We start from the raw sequence: 18,574 nt of genomic DNA, 5'->3' as shown, positions 1-18,574 counted from the left end.
GGCAGCACCCCGACCTGCCCTTCTCCCCCAGGCCCAGTCTGCCTCCACACCCCTCTTCCTGCCCTTTCTCCCTCCCTATCCGCTGCCTCCTGGGAGGTCACTTTCATGAGTCAACTTGGCGAGGTTGTGCTACCCAGTTGTTTAATGAAACGCTAAGTGTTGCTGCAAAGGTATTTCGTAGACGTGGTTAACGTCGGCAGTCAGGGGACTGTAAGGAAGGAAGATTGCCCGCCGTGGTGAGAGTGGGCTCCGTCCAGTCAACGGAGGGCCTTAAGAGCGAAAGCTGAGGTCTCCTAAGGAGGAATTCTGCCTCAAGGCTGCAGCCTCGGCTCCTGCCCGTGTTTCCAGCCGACCGACCGCTTCATCCTAAAAATTCAGACTTGCCAGCCCCCACCATTGCGTGAGCTAATTCCTTACAGGAAACCAGTCTGCCTGCGTGTGTGTATAAATATATACACGCACACATATCCGTGTCTTGCTGGCTGTGTTTGTCTGAGAAGCCTAACTGACCGGCCTCCTCTGGCCTTGCCCAAACGTCACTTACTGGAACCCTCCTCTGAGCATCCAGCCGCCAGGAGCTGGGCCCTCCTACCTGTTGCTTGTGCACTGATTGTCTGGGTGCCTCCTTGACCCTACTCACGTGGTGCCTGGTGGGGTTCCGTAGCTTCAAGGCTGTGCGTCCACTTGGATTCTTGAGGAGAAGTGCCCATTTCGTGCTGCTTTGGGTCTTTCCAGCTCCCTCGAGCGCCGGGCACGTTCCTGCCAATGGTGCTCGTCAGATCTTTGCTGCACAAATGCCGTGGTGGGATGGGGTGGTGAGTTGGGGGTGTTGGCGACTCTGAGCTGATTACAGATGGTTTCCTCGATTGTCAGGGGGATGCGACAGTATCTAACCCAAGGTCATGCTTCAAAGACTTGGTTTATTCTTCTTGTGTGTGAGGCCTAAGGCTCTAAAACATACCCAGACCACATTTCTCTCACCTTGTTCTCTCTCTCCCTGTGGGATGTGGTTTCCAGAACATAAGATCCAGGTCCAGACAGAGCAGAAGAGACAAGGCCGTAAAGCTCCTGGGCTTCCAGACGGCCACGTGGTTGGTGGCTACAGCTCAACTGCTGTGTTTAGAACTGCATCTTGCTCTTGGTCCGGTATCACTCTGGGATTCGCCTCCCGAGTGGCCGTCCTTTGGGTATCTTCAAGTAGTTCCAAGTGGAAAGGCACAGGAGGGCCAGTAGAAATGCAGACAGCTGAGTGGCCTGCAGGGCAGTGGCATCCTCAGGCCCTGGAGGCCGGCCTCCACCGTGCGGACTGACCCTTCCGTGCCCCTGCTGCCGTCTCACCACGTGGCCCTGCGACCACGACCACCGACCACCGTGAGCATTCAGTCAACAAGGCCCTGCCTTGAGCTAGGGAGCTTTTCAGTTTTAACAAAAGCCGAGGCCTTCCTGGAATTTTCTTTTAAAGACCCGGTACATAACCCTGCTTTACCTCTGCTGGGACGTTTTGGAATTGACAACCCTCGTGCTTTCTCTTTTAACCAAAAACATCACTCTCGTTGGTGGGCGAGGCGGCGTTACTGAGCACAGGTGGGGCATCGCAAATGACTTGGAAATGGCAAAAATGCGTTTTATTTTGTCATTTTTATGGAAAAGTCAAATAATTGGGAAAAAAATGTCCTTGATGAGGAGTTATACTTAGAGTTTACAAAAAATGCACTTTGTTGATAAAATATAAACTGTTTGAAAGATTTATAAAAGTCTAAAATCCTGTGTAGCCCTTCAGAATTTGAAGCAGCAGGAAACCACTGTGATATTTTTAAAACAAGTATTTATAAAAGTAATTGGGTACTCTTGATGTGGAATAAGGAGGAAAAAAAAAACTGCTAAGGAAGCTATATTGGACTTGACATAAAAGCGAGGTATGTAATTTGGGAGCAGAGCGAAGGCGAGAGACGTGGACACAGAGTACCTGCGGGCCTCTCTCCTCTGAAGAACTGGAGGCAGGGACCCAAGGGCACCGCCCCCAGCGCTGGGGGGAGGGCGGCTCTGCAAGGCCGCAGGCAGCGTCCAGGTATTGCGCTAATTTCTGAAGCCCAGTTTCAAACTCCGAGGCCCTCTAAAACTGATTACATGCAAAAGGGACAGAAAACACATGTTTCTGAGAACATTTTGGTTAAAATTAAAAATGTGGCAGAGACCGTGCCAATAATTTACTTGAGAATATCGGAACCAGATGCTGCTAGCCCGTAATTCCAAGTAATTTGCCAAAATTATGTATTTACTTTAATCCCAGAGATGAAGTTAAAATATGCATGGTTTTTGTTATTCGTGATGCAGAAAAACAAAATCTGATGTGACTTCAGTTAAGAGGAGATGGAGAATGAGAAATGAGCAGGATGTCTATTAAGTACTGCTCGAGCCTCCACTGAGGTAAGCAAAAGGCTGTCAGAAATGGACCCTCAAAAAGTATGATACTCTAGGAGGTTAGGCAAACATTTTTGAGTAGAACATTAATTCATGAAATAACAACCTTGCATTAAGACAGAGTTTCTTCTGGTGACAGAGTTCTAATTCCTGAGTGGCTCCCACTCATGGGCACATCATCTTTTTTTTTTTTTTTTTTTTTTTGCTGAGGAAGATTTGCCCTGGGCTAACATCTGTGCCAGTCTTCCTTTATTTCGTATGCAGGATGCCTCCACACTGTGGCTGATGAGTGGAGTAGGTCTGTGCCTGGCATCTGAACCCATGAACCCCAGGCCATGGAAGTGGAGCACATGGAACTTTAACCACTCAGCCACAGGGCCGGCCCGAACACACATCATCTTTTTATGTGATGCCAAACATCTGGTTGGGAATGGAAGCCAAATAATCGAATAGTGGGGCTAGTTGGTCAGTAGACAACATGTTTTTTTCTTATTTAGGTATTTAGCATCTAACTGGACAGAGCAATTTAGTGTAGTGGGTGAGTGTGCAGGCTCTGAAGTCAGACTGCCCGGATTCAAATCCTGGCTTTGCCACATACGAGCTGCGGGGTAGTTACTTAAGTTCTCTGTGCTTACTTTCCTCATCTGTAAAATGGGCGTAATAACAGTATCTACCTTGCTGCTTCATTGCGAGGGTTAAATGAGTTAACACAATTACTTCGTACAGTACCTGAACACAGTAGTACCCTCGATCAGTGTTACTCATTTTCATTCTTCGTGTATTTGAGGCCTAGTGGGGAGGGTGGTCCTTGAATTTATGGCTTTTAACCCTTGACAAATGAGAAGTGTTGCTTGAAAGGGGGAGAGGTTTTGTTTTTATCGTGGTGAAGTACACAAAACATAAAATTGACCGTTTTCCCCATTTTCTAAGTGCACAGTTCAGGGACATTAAGTACATTCACATTGTTGTACAATCATCATTATCCATCTACAGAAGAGGTTTTTTGATTATAGGAATAATCTCTGGGATCTGTGGCTGGCTGTCCACACCTCAGTTTGACCCCCGTCCTCTCTCCCCTGAACTATTACAGTGGTTTGGGGCGGGCTTTCTGCTCCCTCTCTAATCTCTGTGTGGCTCTAGACCATTCCTTCTAAAATGCAGATCTGATCCCTGTTAGCCCTTTGGGGTCTTTCCACAATCCCCCCACCCCGCCCCATCCGCCGTCCCCGCGGGATAAAGCTGGCCTCACTCACGGGGCGTTTAAGGCAGTAAAACTTCACACCTGATGCCCCGGTACTGGACGCGCAGGCCCCAGGAAGTGTTTGGGGGTCTCTGAATATGCGCTGCCTGAGGGATAAGGGATCCAGAAATCATTTACAGATGAGAAGTGGTGTCCGCTCCAGCCTGGGATGGCACCCCTCTTATATCTGGGTGCTTTTCGGGGTGTCTTATTGGGCACAGTTTGAGGGGCACCAGGAGCCAGGCAGCATTCTCTGCTTAACACCTGCTCGGGGTTGGGCCTTGCATGGGAAATGGTGCCACCAGTGAGTCGGCCTAAGGAGATCTGGGTTCTAGTCCTGCCTCTGTCCGTCATTGGTGGCAGGCGGGCCTCTGCCCCTCCTCTGTAAAATGAGCAGTTCGGGCCGCGTGGGTCTCTGTGGAAGTGGATGAGACCTGGGAGGCTGAGGGGTCCTGGCTTCCTCAGAAGGGCGGAGACACGTGTATAAGTGGCCTCCTTGTTGACCGCTTGGCCTGGGGAGCTGACTGGCTCCTGGCACCTGCTCGTAGTCAGAAAAGGTGCAGCCCAGGGCCTGGGCCAGAGCAGATGCCAGTTAGGTGTCTGTGGAACGAAAGAATGATTTCGGTCCTCAGCGACACTTTTGAGTTGTCTGCTTGTGAACAGTGTCTCTCGGTCGGCTCTGATGCTTGGATCCCCACCCCGTCTGCCTCTGCGCTGCTATCAGCGTTGCGTTAGCTAGCACCCACTGGCCTTTCCTTGCTCTGCAGTTTGCCTGCCTGGGGGCTCGACTCCTTTTTTCTGGATGCTTTAAAAAATAACCTAAAGGCTCACAGGCTATGTTGCTGCAATTTGCTCTTCATTTCTCACACTTGCCCCTTTGCTTTGGAAATGATCCCAGAGTTCTCTGACAAGGATCTCCCCGGAGAGGTGTAACTTCTGTACAGCTGCCCCCACCCCTAAATCTGTGGAGAGGCTGCTGTCTAGGACGCCTGTCCTTTTCACCGTCTTCTGGGTGATTCTGACCCTCGGGTTAAGGTGGAGACTTGTGCAAGCTGCCCTGGGGAGGGCTTTAGCTTGTCGTCTGGAGTCCAGGAAGGCTGCAGAGATGCTCTTTTTAGTCCTTGCAGTATGCGCTGAGGCTGTTGACCATATTAGGATTAGGAAGGGAGATCCCTGCTCGCTAAGTTTCTGCTGTTTGCCTGGTTCCAAGAAAGTCTCCAAAAGTGGGACTCCCTCCCCTGGGGTCAAGAACGGTACCATCTATGGGACAGACTTGAGAGCGTGTGGCCATTGTCACAGCCGGTAGAGCCCAGCTCAGAGTGTGTGGATTAAGTTGTGCACCCCGTCAGAAGGAGGGACTGGGGACGCGGCCTCCCTCTCGGGGTGTAGGCCACCCAGCCATGTGGGGCCGCCTGTGCTGCTGGCCTGCCTGGGCCTCTGCTTGACAGTGACAGTCATTGACGCCCTGTGCGTCTGCAGGGAGAGTGGAATAAGCAAGCTTTTTACTTCTTTCAAATCTGAGGAATGTGGGAAAGGCGAGTGTTAGACCAGAAAGGAGTGACCACTAATGGTGCCTCGGGCACTCCCGCCCGGCCTGCCCCTGCCACAGCCCGCTCGCTGTCAGCTGGTCAACAGCTGGGACTGAGGCGCTCTGTCCGCAGGCTCTGTGGGCGCAGGCAGGACAGGAGGGGCCGTCTGCTGCCGCTTTGAGCCTGGGCTGCTGGCCGGCTCCCTGAGGCTGCTATTTCCCTTGAGGAATTCTGCTGCCTTTAGGCCAGGTTGCTGCTGGGGCAACACAAGCGTGTTGGTGAGGGTCTGGGTGTCAGGCTTCTTAGGGGTGTGGCCCCTCGTGTTTGCACATGCATGTGCACGCATGCACATACACTCACACACATGGATACATCCAGGCATCACACTCCCACATGCACACACTCATGGGCACACGTGCCCCACACATGCACACACCATTCGTGCACAAGCACGCGCACACACACACGCGTGGACACACAGTCACCACACAGCTCCTGTATTAAGCAGGTGAACACAGACATCGAACGACACTTTTATGGAAACCATGAACCTAGCAGAAGTTAATAAAATAAATGCAAACGTAAAATCTCACACTTCCCTCCTTAGCTGTTAATATTTCCCCTTTTCCTTCTCTGTTCTCCTTCTGCCTTAAGAAGGGAGGCTGCAGCTCCCTCTTGCTCCGCCCTGGCTCTGAAAGCCACCCTCGCGTCGTCTTCTTGCTCTAACAGGATGGAGGGTCTCGCTCTGCCTTCTCAGGGTGCGGGGTCACCTCGTGGCTTCCCAGTCAGGCCGTCTGGGTTCACAGGCCAGCTTTGACCCTTATTGGCTGTGTGACCTGGGGCAGGTCACCTAACACTTTGTGCCTCAGTTTCCTTGTCTGTAAAATGGGGGTAATAATAGACCACCTTTCTGAGGTGCCACGAGAATTAAATAAAGCTGAGCCCAGTGCCTGGCCGCAGTGAGTATTTGATAGACGCTGGTGATGCTCGGTTTCGTCCTGGCCCTGGCCGTTCTCTGGAGAGACTCTTGCCTGTCTTGGGCTTTTAGCCTCCTATACTCAACTGACTGAGGGTTTGTTTTTGGGGAGCAAACTGTCTCTCTTTTCCACGTGAGCTGGAGAAGCAGGAACTAGCAAGATTCCACACGAGCCTCATGATCCCTTTCTCCAATCCATAGGCTCCTGCCTGCCTGCCTCTGTTTTCACCCTTTCTAGCTATTGTGGGGATTATTCCTAATTTGCATCACATGGTTCCTTAGCAACCCTCACTAATACAGGACTAGGTACCAAAATACTTCTGATTAGAATTTCAGACATTGTAATTTATTATAGCCCATTGCTTTAAAAAAATACTTACTTTGATTTTCCCTTTCCTTATTTCAAAAATAATGCAAAGTCATTGTAAAATATTAAGTATACCCGGGTAATCAGAAAGAATAAAAATCACCCTTCTGTCAGCATCTTAGTACATATTCTTCTAATTTCGGATCCTGGGTGCAGACCTACACACCACTCATCAAGCCGTGCTGTGGTGGCGTCCCATATAGAAGAACTAGAAGGACCTACATCTAGGATATACAACTATATACTGGGGCTTTGGGGAAAACAGAACAAACAAACATGTTTATACATATATATTTGTAAAAAATGGGAATTGTTGTACCCATACTTTTCGTAAATAGCCCTTGGATTTCACAATGTACATCTGTCCGTGTTTTAAAATGATTTCTAAAAGAACGTGCTATTTCTAATCAGATGAAATGTGGCTTCTCTAGGAGAAGCACGGTACCCGTGCACACTCCGTGGGGAGGAGGCGGACGTGTGCTGGTGGTGAGCTGGGTCGGCTGGCACCTGGGTCGGGGCAGCCCACCGTGCACACCTGTGGGAGAGGTGGGGGGGGCGCTGCAGTCAGGATGTGGGTGGGGAAGGGTCTCCCATCCGGACTTTTCTCTTGCAACCGGAGATGGCTTTCAGCCCGGGTGCAGGGGATAGATGGACAGCTGGCTACCCTTGGCATTTACCGCCACCAGGGAAGTTACAGGGGCATGTGAACCCCTGGGACCTGGGCACGGGGCAGAGGGAGGCAGGGCTCGCCTCCCAGGGAGCAGGCAGTGGTTAAGTGCACAGACGCTGGAGCTGTGTTCAAGTCCCACTACTGCTGCTTTTTAGCTTTGTGATGTTGGGAAAATTACGTACTCCTTCTCTGTGCCTCAGTTTCCTCATTTACAAAATAGGGATTATAATTGTATCTGTGTTGTAATGTGGTTGTGTTGATTAAGTTAGTATGCACTCACAGGACCCTTAGAACAGGGTCTGTTCTGGAATAAGTACAGTGTTAGAATAAGTACTTGCAGGTGTCACTGTTTTAGGGCGGTGGTTCTTAACCTTGGATGCACATTTGAATCACCTGGGGGAGCTTAAAATGCTACTGGAGCCGGGGCTCACCCGGATCACCTGAATTAGAGCATTTGTCATCACGGGCCCCAGGCAGAAGGGCTCTTTTTCCTCCCCCAGGTGACTCTAAGCTGCAATCAAGAGTGAGAACCATTTTTGCATAGCAGAGTGGGATCCCGAATTCCAGCCCAGCCTTGGATTGGCTCCAGTACTTCCCTGTTAGTGAGGCCAGGCAGCAGGTACTAGGGAGCTACGTATTGTTAAGGTGGTTAAGCAGGAGGCCATCGGACTGGGGTGGCCCTCGTGCCCTTGGTAGCCTGTAAAAGGTTTGGTTTCAAACCCTAAGCCCACGTCAGTGCCCTCGAATCTAAGAAAACAAAACTCAAGGACAACAAATTATAAACAGCCAACTAGATTTTCCCGAATCTGAGAAAATGAAACAAAAGCAACCTTCATCACAGCCAAATAACTAGATTTTCCCAAGTAAGACAACTGTTTAAATTATAGCCAATTAAATGATTGCTTTGCTTCTGCGTCTTCTCCATAAAAACCTCTGCCCTAGCCCCTGCCTTGTTCAAATAAACTCTTCAAAATTGCATGTGCCTCAGTTTACCTTTTTTCACTCTGCAGAAATGAGGATTTACCCTGGCAGCTCACAGCGACAGTATCCAGTGGTCCTTGAGCCTGTCTGGGCACTGGGACCCCTTGCGGAACTTGGAGAAGAGCTGCTTGGTTTTGATTCCTGGAGATCCTTACTCAGAGGGTCTGCAGCTGGGCTTAGGAATCTAGAGTCTGAAAAGCTCTCAGGATGATGGATGGGATAGGCTGTTACAGATTCCTCCCCTTCTCTGAGCCTCAGTTTCTTCTGCTGTGAAATGGGGATAACAGGACACCTTGCAATGTTGTTTGGAGGATTAGAGGTGTGGGGACCAGCCTTTATTCAGACCCCCCAGGGCCCCACAGCCACCAGGGTGGACATGGGGTCAGTAGTAGCAGGCAGCTGTGTGGGCCTCACACCTGTGTCCTCAAACTGGCAGCACACCCTGGGCCAAGCTGAGAGGGCCAGGATTCACACCCAGGTGTGGGCTGCCTTCCCGGCCATGGCTTGACCGCCACACCCTCCAGCCCCCAGCAGGAGGAGGTGCCTCTTTCTGAGCAAGCGGGGCTCTTGTCCTGTGTGGGGAACGTCGCTCTAAGATATTAGTTTCCTGTGGCTGCTGTAACAAATCGCCACGAGCTTAGCGGCTTAAAACATCACCATTTATTATCTTAGTGTTGTGTAGGTTAGAAATCTGACATGGGTCTCCCTGGGCTACAACCCAGGTGCCACGAGGCTGCGTTCCTCTTGAGACTCGAAAGGAGAACGGATTTCCCTGCGTCTTCCGGCTTCTGGAGGCTGCCTTCCTCCATCTCTGAAACCAACAACAGCGGGTTGGGTCCTTCCTCAGAGAGCGTCACTCTGGTCTCCTCTTTTGCCTCCCTCTTTCAGTTTTAATCCTGCCGATTACGACGGGTCCACCTGAATGGTCTGGGATGCTCTCCTTATTTTAAGGTCAGCTGAGTAGCAACCTTAATCCGCCCGCAGCCTTCGTTCCCCTTTGCCACATAAGATGACTTTCCCAGGTTGTGGGGATTGGGACGTGGACGTCTTTGGGGCACGTTGTGCTGCTCACCACATCTACTGTCTTGGGCGATTCTTTCGATCGTTTACAATTGTTCATCTCAGCCCATCTCCCTATCTAGATGTCAACTCCTGAAACACTGAAGTTGTGTCTTTTTCTTACCTGACCTGCCTATGACTTGAGCCTCAGACCTGGCTGTAGCCAGGGGTAGGTGTCCCTGGAGGCGGGGGAGGACTTCCCGGGGGGGGAGGGAAACCAAGGAAACCATTTAAGGGTCCTTTGCTCAAACACATCTGCCAGAGAAGGCCTCTGCTCTGGAGGCCACTGCTCTCCCACTCTTTCCAGTTGCATCTCTCACTCTCACAAGGAGAGACTCAGCCCCTTCACCCTGAAGTGCCAAAAGTGACCTTCCGAATACCGCTGTCTGTGCAACCGACGCGCATTTTCAAGAAATAGCGTGTGTGTGTTTAACACGCACACACCAAAATTTGTCATGTATCCATATTGCCCTGATCAACTATATACAAATAATAATTGTAATGACAGCTCATTCCAGGAGAAACCTTTGTAGCACTCAGAGCCTAATGGTTGCACAACTTGAAAAGTAAGCTAGAATTTCAATTTATATACATTTTTTTCCTGCATAGAATTATGATAGGGTGGTTAATAAGACTTTCTAGCATAAAAATTGTATTACAATAAAATTCTGTGAGGACAAGTAAATATGATTTCAAGGAGGAAAAGGAAAAATGTAAACTTTTGTGACTCATAAAGAGGAGTGTGTTCATGTATTTTTTAAAGTAACTGATGGTGGGTCTCAAATTGCTATGGCATTTAGATTCCATTGGAAACATTTATATGAGTGAAGTAACAGTTTTCTATTTATAAAATGTCAGTATTTACAATACAGTGGGAATTGTATCCTTTGTACTATTTAAATTTATGATGAAAATTTTAGAAGTCAACCAAAAATGTGCAAGGGCCTACATAGTATATCATGATTCTTTCAAGAGTAATATGAGCTTAAATGTTTGAAGACCATCTGCCTGTGGCCCCTACGTGTCGTAAGTGCTTAAAAAAAAGTTTGCATTTGACGAGGGATTTAAGTGAAGTTTGTAAAACGTTTTTAGAAAGGATAATATTTAAAGTGTCATGCAAGCTTAAAATGAGAAAGTTCCAGCAAATAAGATTCTCTGATGCAGGGCTCAGACATGTGCCTCTTGATGGCTCGTGGGCATCTTTGGGGTCTCTGTGTGTTTTGTTTTTCCAGCAACAACCAGTTCTTCGACTCTGACACTGATAGGATGTCCTACAGTTCAGTTCAATTCTGACACTGGCTACCCGGGGTTAGCCCAGACCCCAAGGTTAACCTCAGTCTCACGACACTGCCCCCTCTTCAGGTGCCAGTCGTGAATGGAGACCCCAGGCTACTTGCACTTCTGCCTGGCCAACTACAAATTGGGGGGTTCCCATGACCCCCACCCCTACTCCCCACCCTACTGATAATTTGCTGGAATGACTCAGAACTCAGGAAAGTGCTGTATTTACAATCATGGTTTTATTATAAAGGATGCAACTCAGGAACAGCCAAGTGGGAGAGATGCACAGGGCAAAGCTGGGGGGGGGGCAGAGCTTCTGTGCTCTCTCTGGGTGCCACCCTCCTAGCACATCCATGTGTTCACCAGCCTGAAAGCTCCCTTAGCCTCCTGTTTTGGGATTTTTATCCAAGATTTGTGGGGATGGCTGACTAAGTCACTTGCCGTTGTTGACTGAGCTCAATCTCAAGTGCCTCCCCCCTTTCCTGAGGTCTGGGCTGTGCAGGGTGGGCTGGGGTGGGGCTGAAGGTTCCAACCCTCTGGTCAGTGGTCGGTTCCTCTGGCATCCCGCTCCCATCGTGAAGCTATGTGGGGGGCCGACTAAAGGTCACCTCATTGGCATAAACTCAGGGATGGTCCAAGGGGCTCATTATGAATAACAAAAGACATTCCCGTCACTCAGAAAATCCCAAGAGTTTTAGGAGCTCTGTGCCAGGAACCCAGGACAAAGACCAAATATATATTTTTTATTATGCCTCATTGGGATTCTAAGAAATCATTAATTTTCTTTCTCAATCTGGGAAGTTGAGGGGTTCGCTAAGGGAGCAGGGGCTAATGTGACCTTATGGCCTTTGCCGAGACTCAGGAATAGCTCCTGGGAAGGGAAGATAGGGCCCTTGTTAGAAATGTTAGTTGCTCTTGAACCAAGCCACCAACCCAGCAGCTTCACACCGAGCTAGGTCCGAGCCTAGGAGCCTGCAGGTGGAGGTTGGAGCGGGGGCAGGAAGTACAAAGTTGACTTAAGCACAGTGCCTGCCCCGGAGGAGCCTGCAGTCCGTGGTGAAGCACACAGCCTCTTGGCCTTTCCAGGCTTTTCCCGGAGACGGGCTCGCTCTCTGCTTTCCTCTCTCTCTTTTAGGATTGTGTCTCACTGGTAGAACATGGTGAAAGGGGGTGTTGCTGTCCACGCTGGATGCAATTGGGAGCAGGGTCCGCAGCGTGGGAGCTGCTCCCCCTCTTCCTCTGCTCACGTGACCCCGCATGACTCCTGCACCCTCCCTCACCTCTGCTCTGGGCCGCCTTGGTCTCTTGATTCCTCATTAGCAGGAACGAGTCCATTTTTAGGAGTGATGAGTGGATGGAAAAATGTCACCAATCACTCATGACAGATGTCGCCAAAGCTTAATTAAGAACAGACAGTCTCAGCTCTGTGACTTTGTAGATGAGGTTAGGAAGAGAGCTCGATCACAGCAAGGATTCAGGGCCTCAGGCAAGCTTCTGTTATTGACCTTCCTGCAAAGAGGTCCCCTTGACAATGCAGGGGGTGCAAAATGTGTAAGATGTAGTTTCTGCCCTCGTGCAGGTTAAAACGAAGGATTCGTGTGTGAAAAGGAATCAGATAAGACATAAAATTGTATTCCCGCGCCTGCCGCCATTGCCTCTGCAGAGGGAGAGACTGGCTTTTGGATTCTGTCCCCGGCTGCTCCGTCTCGGCCTCGTCAGGGAGGCCGTAAGTCTGCCAGCTGGATGCAGGGAGGGGCTGTGGGGGTGAAGGAGTCAAGAACCTTAGGCTAGGGTTTTGGGCGAGATTTTGATGGAATTAGTCAAGGCTGGGCAGGAGGAGAGAGGCTGCTGAGGAAGCTGCAGGTTAGGACAGATGAGAGCTGAGACGGAGAGCAATGGGGAAAGAGGGTTTAAGTGTTGCTGTGGACTGTGGATTAGATCCCCTTTGATGTTCTAGAAGAGATGCTGGTAAAGATTGCAATTAATTTTAATCATTTTTGATCTCTAGACTGTACTTCCTAAAATGTGATATCAGATAGGCAGTGGACCACATGGTGCCCTGGCTTGTATTCAGGTTATGTGCAGTTTTTAATTAAGTGAGTTAATGCATGTAATGGTATGTCATCATAAATGATAAAATACCATGCATTTGTTATTGCTAAGACTACAATAAAAATAGTAACTCCCAGTTTAAACTGAGGCCAGCTGTGCTATTTGGAAATATGTTCCAGGTGAAATGTAAATTTAATCATGCTTTTCTTATGCTTAAATCTCTTCAGGGGCTTTTCCTTGCACTGGAAGCAAAATCCCCTTTCCTCACGGTTGCTTCCAAGACCTTCAGGATAAGCCTCTGCCTGCCCCTCCCATGACATCTCCGGCCATTTTACTGGCTCTGCTCTGGCCACATTGGCCGCCTTTCAGTTTCTAGAGTCCCATACAGTCAGCTTCTTTCAGGGCCTTTGCACGGGTTGTGCCCTCAATCAGTGATGCCTTTCTCCATATCTCCAGGTCGCCTCCCTTCTGCATGGTGTGTTCCTCCTCATCCTTCAAGTCTTGGCTTAACTCTCATCTTCTCAGAGGCTTTCTTTGCCTGCTCCAATCTAAAGGAAGCTGCCCCATTACTATCTCTTACAGTACAGTAGGTTCAGTGATGGCCCCCAAAAGGTACGTCCTAGAACCTGTAAATAGGACTTTTTTTTGGACAAGGGTCTTTTCAGATATGATTAAGTTAAGGATCTTGAGATGAGACTATCCTGGATTATGTGAGTAGGCCCTAAATCCAATGACAAATGTCCTTACAAGAGACAAATAGAAGAGAAACACAATGGGAGAAGAGGAGAAGGCCATGGGAAGATGGAGGCAGAGCTTGGAGGGAGGCAGCTGCAAGCCAGGGACACCCGGGGCCACCAGAAGCTGGAAGAGACGAGGGATGGTTCTCCCCAGAGCCTCTGGAGGGAGCCTGGCTCTGCCCGCACCTTGGTTTTGGACTTCCAGCCTCCAGAACTGTGAGAGAATAAATTTCTACTGTTTTCAGCCTCTTGATTTGTGGTATTTGTTACTGCAGACAGGAAACTCACACACACAGCATCCTGTCCTTTATCTCTCATATCGCTCACGATGACTGACTTTCCCATCCCCGACTAGGTGACCTCTTTGTTATGTGCTCCCGACTCCCCCTTAGCACCGCACGACACTGCCAGATCTGGGTCTTTTCCATTCCTTACTTTATCTGCAGTGCCCAGCATGGTTTCTGACACAGCAGGTGCCAACTCGATATTTATGGAACGAATGAAAATAAATGGGGCGTCTCCTTGTTTAGAATCATCGAGGAAAGCACCACCTTCTGGAGAGCCTGAGGCTTGTCAGGGGTGGAGAGGGTGCTTCTCAAGAGCTTGATGTCACCTGAAGATGTCAGGTGACAAAGACCTGCTGGTCTTTGTAAGGGGTGTAACCACTCTCTCTGAAGTTGAGCCCACACTTGTAATTTTCCTTGCTAATCCTTTGGCTAGGGAGGGAGGCATGTCGCTTCCCCATGGTCCGTGTCTGAATGGCTCTGGACCCCCGTGTGAGTCGGGGGCAGCCTAGCTCGGAGCCTGGAAGTAAAGTGCAGAAGGCCCGGGCACATCAGGTTTCAGCAGGATTCAGTGCCAAAGAAAACACATTCTTTGAAGAGCAGGGTAATTGCTGAAGGCTTCGTCTAATGTTCAGGCAGAGGGGATGGACCATTGGAACTGGTTTAGGACTCAGGATAATATATGGTTCGGGACTCAATAAAAGGGTATAATTCTATTGAGGGATTCCACTGAGCTCATAAACCGCGGGAGTGCGGCTCGTCAGCAGAATGCAGAGATTGGGTTACCACGGAGCTTGTCAGCGGGGACCACTCAGGGCTGTTGATCACTCCCTGGGTTATCATAGAGCTCCTCTGGACTGCATGCCTAAAAAAATCAGTGCCCAGATAATTGAGTTAAATTGTATGTGTCTGTGGTGCCAAAGTATACCAAGGATTGCAATGGAACAAATGGTTTCATTATGTGGTATTTGCTAATGAAATTTATGTACAAGAGAAATTTGTTTCTAAAGATGCTGTAATTAAGCAAGGAGGTGCTTCCTGGAACTCTGGGTGAAACAGCCTTTCTCTTTACTCAGGAATCATGACGGTAGATGTGAAAGTGGCATGGTATAAGGCAATAGGGAATAGTGGAGACTGCGGTCAGTTAGAAAGTGAATGTCTTGCTTAAACCTGGGGTTTGCCAAACAAAACATGTCTGCAGGCCAGTGTGAGATCTTGGTTTATATGCTTATCTTTCCCCTGACCAGGGGTTCACAAACTACAGCCCTTCGGTCAAATCTGGCTTGCTACTTGTTTTCGTAAATAAAGTTTTGTTGGCACACAGCTATGCTCATTTGTTGAGGTACTATCTATGGGTACTTTGAGCTACAATGGCAGAGCTGAGTAGTTACCCAAGAGAACAAATGACCTTCAAAGCCTAAAATATCATCTGGCCTTTTGCAGAAAACGTTTGCCAACTCTGCACTAGACTATGAACTCTTGGAGGGCAACCGTTCCCTCTTTTTCCTTGCTAATAGGGGCAGCCGTGGCCTTTAGGGGTGTGGGGGATGGGCTTCTCCCCAGCCCCAGAGGAGGATTTTGATGAGTTCAAGCCAACCATGGTCATCGCACTCCCTCTACAAGCTCTGTGGTTCAGGCTTAGGCTTGTGATGGGCTTATGGTCAGTGAGATGTGGGGAGGAGTAGCCTTGCCCAGTGATGGGAGTCCACCGGGGTTTCTGAGAAGGGAGGTTGGGGCGTGGTTTCCCCCCTTAAAGATGGACCCAGGGACTGCCGTCTTTCCTTCCTTTACCTCTGGACGTTGTTGAGGGAAGATGTGGTGCTTGCGGCAGCTGTAGCATCTTGAGAGAAGCCCAAAACCAAAAGCCAGTGTTGAGGATTGCAGAGTGAAAAAATAGAGCCTGGGTTCTCAATGACGTAATGAAACCAAGTTAACCAATCCAGGATTTAGCCTACTTTTTTTGTGTGTGGTCAAATGACCTTATTGCTTATTCACTTTTAATTGGGTTGATTAAGAAACTTGCACCCTAAAAAGTTAAAAATGTGTTGTTGGATCTGCCTACTCTTTCTTTTGGGGTTTCTAACTTCCGTGCCTGTTAAGAGGAAGGTCTCCTATAGATTTTATGAGTATGTCCTTCTGATATTGTTTTATTTTTCATTTAGAGCTTTACACCGTCAGGAATTAATTTTTTTTATATGGTGTGAGGTAAAGGTTTAACTTTGTTTTTCTTTCAGGTGGAGAAATAAATTTTTTTTGAGTGCATGATGAATAAAATCCAATGTACTTAGAGAATTTTCATAGAGATAATGTCATTTTCTACACTGTAAACTAACGACAAGATTGGTTTTTCAAATATCTTTTTAGAAAACAGCTAGCCTAATTGATGATTTCTTTTTAAAGATTAGCACCTGAGCTAACATCTGTTGCCAGTCTTCTTTTTTTCCTTATTATTCTTCTCCCCAAAGCCCCCCAGTACATAGTTGTGTATTCTAGTTGTGAGTGCCTCTGGTTGTGCTGTGTGGGATGCCACCTCAGCATGGTGTGATGAGCAGTACCATGTCTGTGTTCAGGATCTGAACTGGCGAAACCCTGGGCCTCCGAAGCGGAGCGCGTGAACTTAACCACTCAGCCACGGGGCCTGCCTCGTAATAGATACTGATGTAACTAGAGTGTTTTCTAATTCCCAACAAGGAATTTAAAGTAACATGAAGATCTTTTATGGAAGTTATCAATTTAAGACAAGCCATATCACATAACGGAAACGCCAGTCCTTTTAAATGCATCTGATCTGGCCCATCCCAAAGAAAGATATTGGGTTATTTCCTGGTGCTGATTAGGAATGTTGAAAGAAAAAAGTCAAAGTCTTGCACTAACTTGAAAGAAAGAGTTTGATTTTGAACCGCAGAGTTTCCTCGGATCTGAAGATAACTTTTCCTGGCAAATGACCTTTCAAGTAAATCCGCTTAAAATAGGGGCTAACATTTCCTATCAAATCTAAAACAAACATACAAACAAAGAAAAACCCCTTGATGGATGCTTTACTAATTAAAAGATACCTTCAATAAATTGAAATGATAACTTACTAAGAGAAGATACATGCAATATGTACAACCAAAGATTAGTATCAAGAATATAAAAAGAACACCTACAAATCAATAAGAAAAGAAAAGAGAAACGGGCAGAAAACGTGAGCAGATGTTTCTCAGCAGAGGGAGCACAAGAAACCAATGCATTTCTGAATTCTTTCTCATATCGTTAGGGCCAGGGAAATTCAGATCAAGACCTCAATGAGATTCCCCTTTATGCCCATTTAATGGGAAAAATGTACCATACGCTTACCAAACTGACTTTATGATTGCAACTGTGCACTCACTCTTGGAATATACAAAGTAAGAGTCAAGTGTGGATTGTTTTTTTGGAGGTAGAATTTTTTTTAAACCAAACCATAAGTTAGTACTACTCGATATCCAGCATTGTCTTATAAAACGGATTAATGTGGACAAAAATATTTGAGGACATCAAATTTTGATGTTTAAGTCATTCTTTTTTGAAACTCTTATTTTCGCATTGTCCCTGCAGGCTTTTCCTTTTCAGTTATAAGCGGGTTGACTTTGGCCGGGTCCTCCTTTGCCAACAGCCCTGCGTTTGGTCTGAGCGGCTCTCCACCATCACTCTCCTGCAGTCCATGACTTCTTGCATCTTTGGGGTGCCTGTCAGTGTCACTTTGCAATCTGTTTGCGTTGAAATGACATTGCATGGTAGGACCTTTGCAGTTTCCCTGGGAGACTGACAAAGAATTTCCTTTAGAATTGATGAGAGTAGGGGGATGGGAGGAGGTTGGCAGGTGGAGTGGCTCACAGTTGCTTTTGTGTCGCTAGCAATTATTTCCTTCTTTTTGGAAATAGCACCCCAATTTTCTTGGGGAAACTTACTCTTCCCCAACTCTCAGCCCATGAAGTTTGACTGAGGCTGCTCCCACCTCCAACTCCAGAGGTGGACGTGGGTCTCAGGCCTGGCCAATCAGAACACTTGCATTTCCCTGGCCACAGTGATTGGTTCAGGGATGGTCATGTGACTGAAATCATGCCAACGAAATTCTGTTCTCTGACTTTTGATGGAACCCTTGGACAGAGGGTGTCCCTTTCTTCTGGGTTGCTGAGCTGCCAGAGCATAAGCCTAGACATGCTGTGTTCATCTTTGTGGCCACTTGGGGAGGGCAGATCTGAGAACAGAGCCAACAAAAAGACAGCAGCGTGCTGTCTCAGAGGGGGATAGTTTCTTCTTGATATTTTTCGAGAATCTGGAGAGGTTTTTATTTTCTATTTTTCCTTTAAGTTGTGTGAGTTGAGTTCTTTCACTTGCCCTCAGAAGAGGCTGGTGGACAAGCGTGTTGGCAGAATTGAGATTAGAGCCTACGTTTCTTAGTCCTAGCTCCCTGCATTTTCTACCACGCTTGGGTCCTTCCTCCATAGTCACTTGTTCAGTTTACATTGCTTCTGGAATTGTGGTCTGGTGAGAGATGGTGTTATCACATGTGGGAGAAATTGCCACCTGCACTGATGGAACCCTGTCCACATCAGCCAGGCAGGTTGTCTGGGAAAACATTTGTTCTGTGGAAGGGTGGACCAAACTTCACTTACCCTCAACAGCCTCGTACAAAACCTTCAGAATGAAACTTCGCAGCAGAAGGTGGCGGGAAACCAGAGCTGGAACAGTGTAGGCCTTTGATGAGGGTTACAAGAACTGTTCTATGGATCCCACTTCAGCCCATACGTGGCTCAGTAAGAAGCAAGGAAACGTGACTGGGCCTTCTTTCTCTTTGTCCTATTTTGCCAAATTCTGTGCCACTGAACATGGCTAATAGTGGTATAAGAATGCTAGCATGATCGTTGTAGGTTTGGGGAGGAAAAGAGTAATTTGACAAAATACTTACTGAGTGCTTTTGACATGCAAAGTGCTAAAGGGTAAGTGGGTGAA

General features: G+C 48.0%; 2 long non-coding RNA genes across 2 annotated transcripts in view; both read left to right on the top strand.

The window, feature by feature from the left end:
- The window catches only part of LOC111767939 (uncharacterized), a 214,831-nt gene that overhangs the window by 14,946 nt on the left and 181,311 nt on the right, over positions 1 to 18,574 (top strand). The gene's annotated exons all lie outside the window — the stretch shown is intronic.
- On the top strand, positions 11,959 to 13,557 carry LOC138917252 (uncharacterized). Its single transcript, XR_011424994.1, has 3 exons — positions 11,959 to 12,010; positions 12,104 to 12,250; positions 13,033 to 13,557. It is a non-coding gene; the product is annotated as an uncharacterized lncRNA (long non-coding RNA).

This window comes from Equus caballus, chromosome 14 (genome assembly GCF_041296265.1).
Source record: "Equus caballus isolate H_3958 breed thoroughbred chromosome 14, TB-T2T, whole genome shotgun sequence".
In the NCBI taxonomy this organism is placed as follows: Eukaryota; Metazoa; Chordata; class Mammalia; order Perissodactyla; family Equidae; genus Equus; species Equus caballus.
Note: the sequence above shows the minus strand (reverse complement) of the source record. Positions and strands in the feature narration are given on the sequence as shown.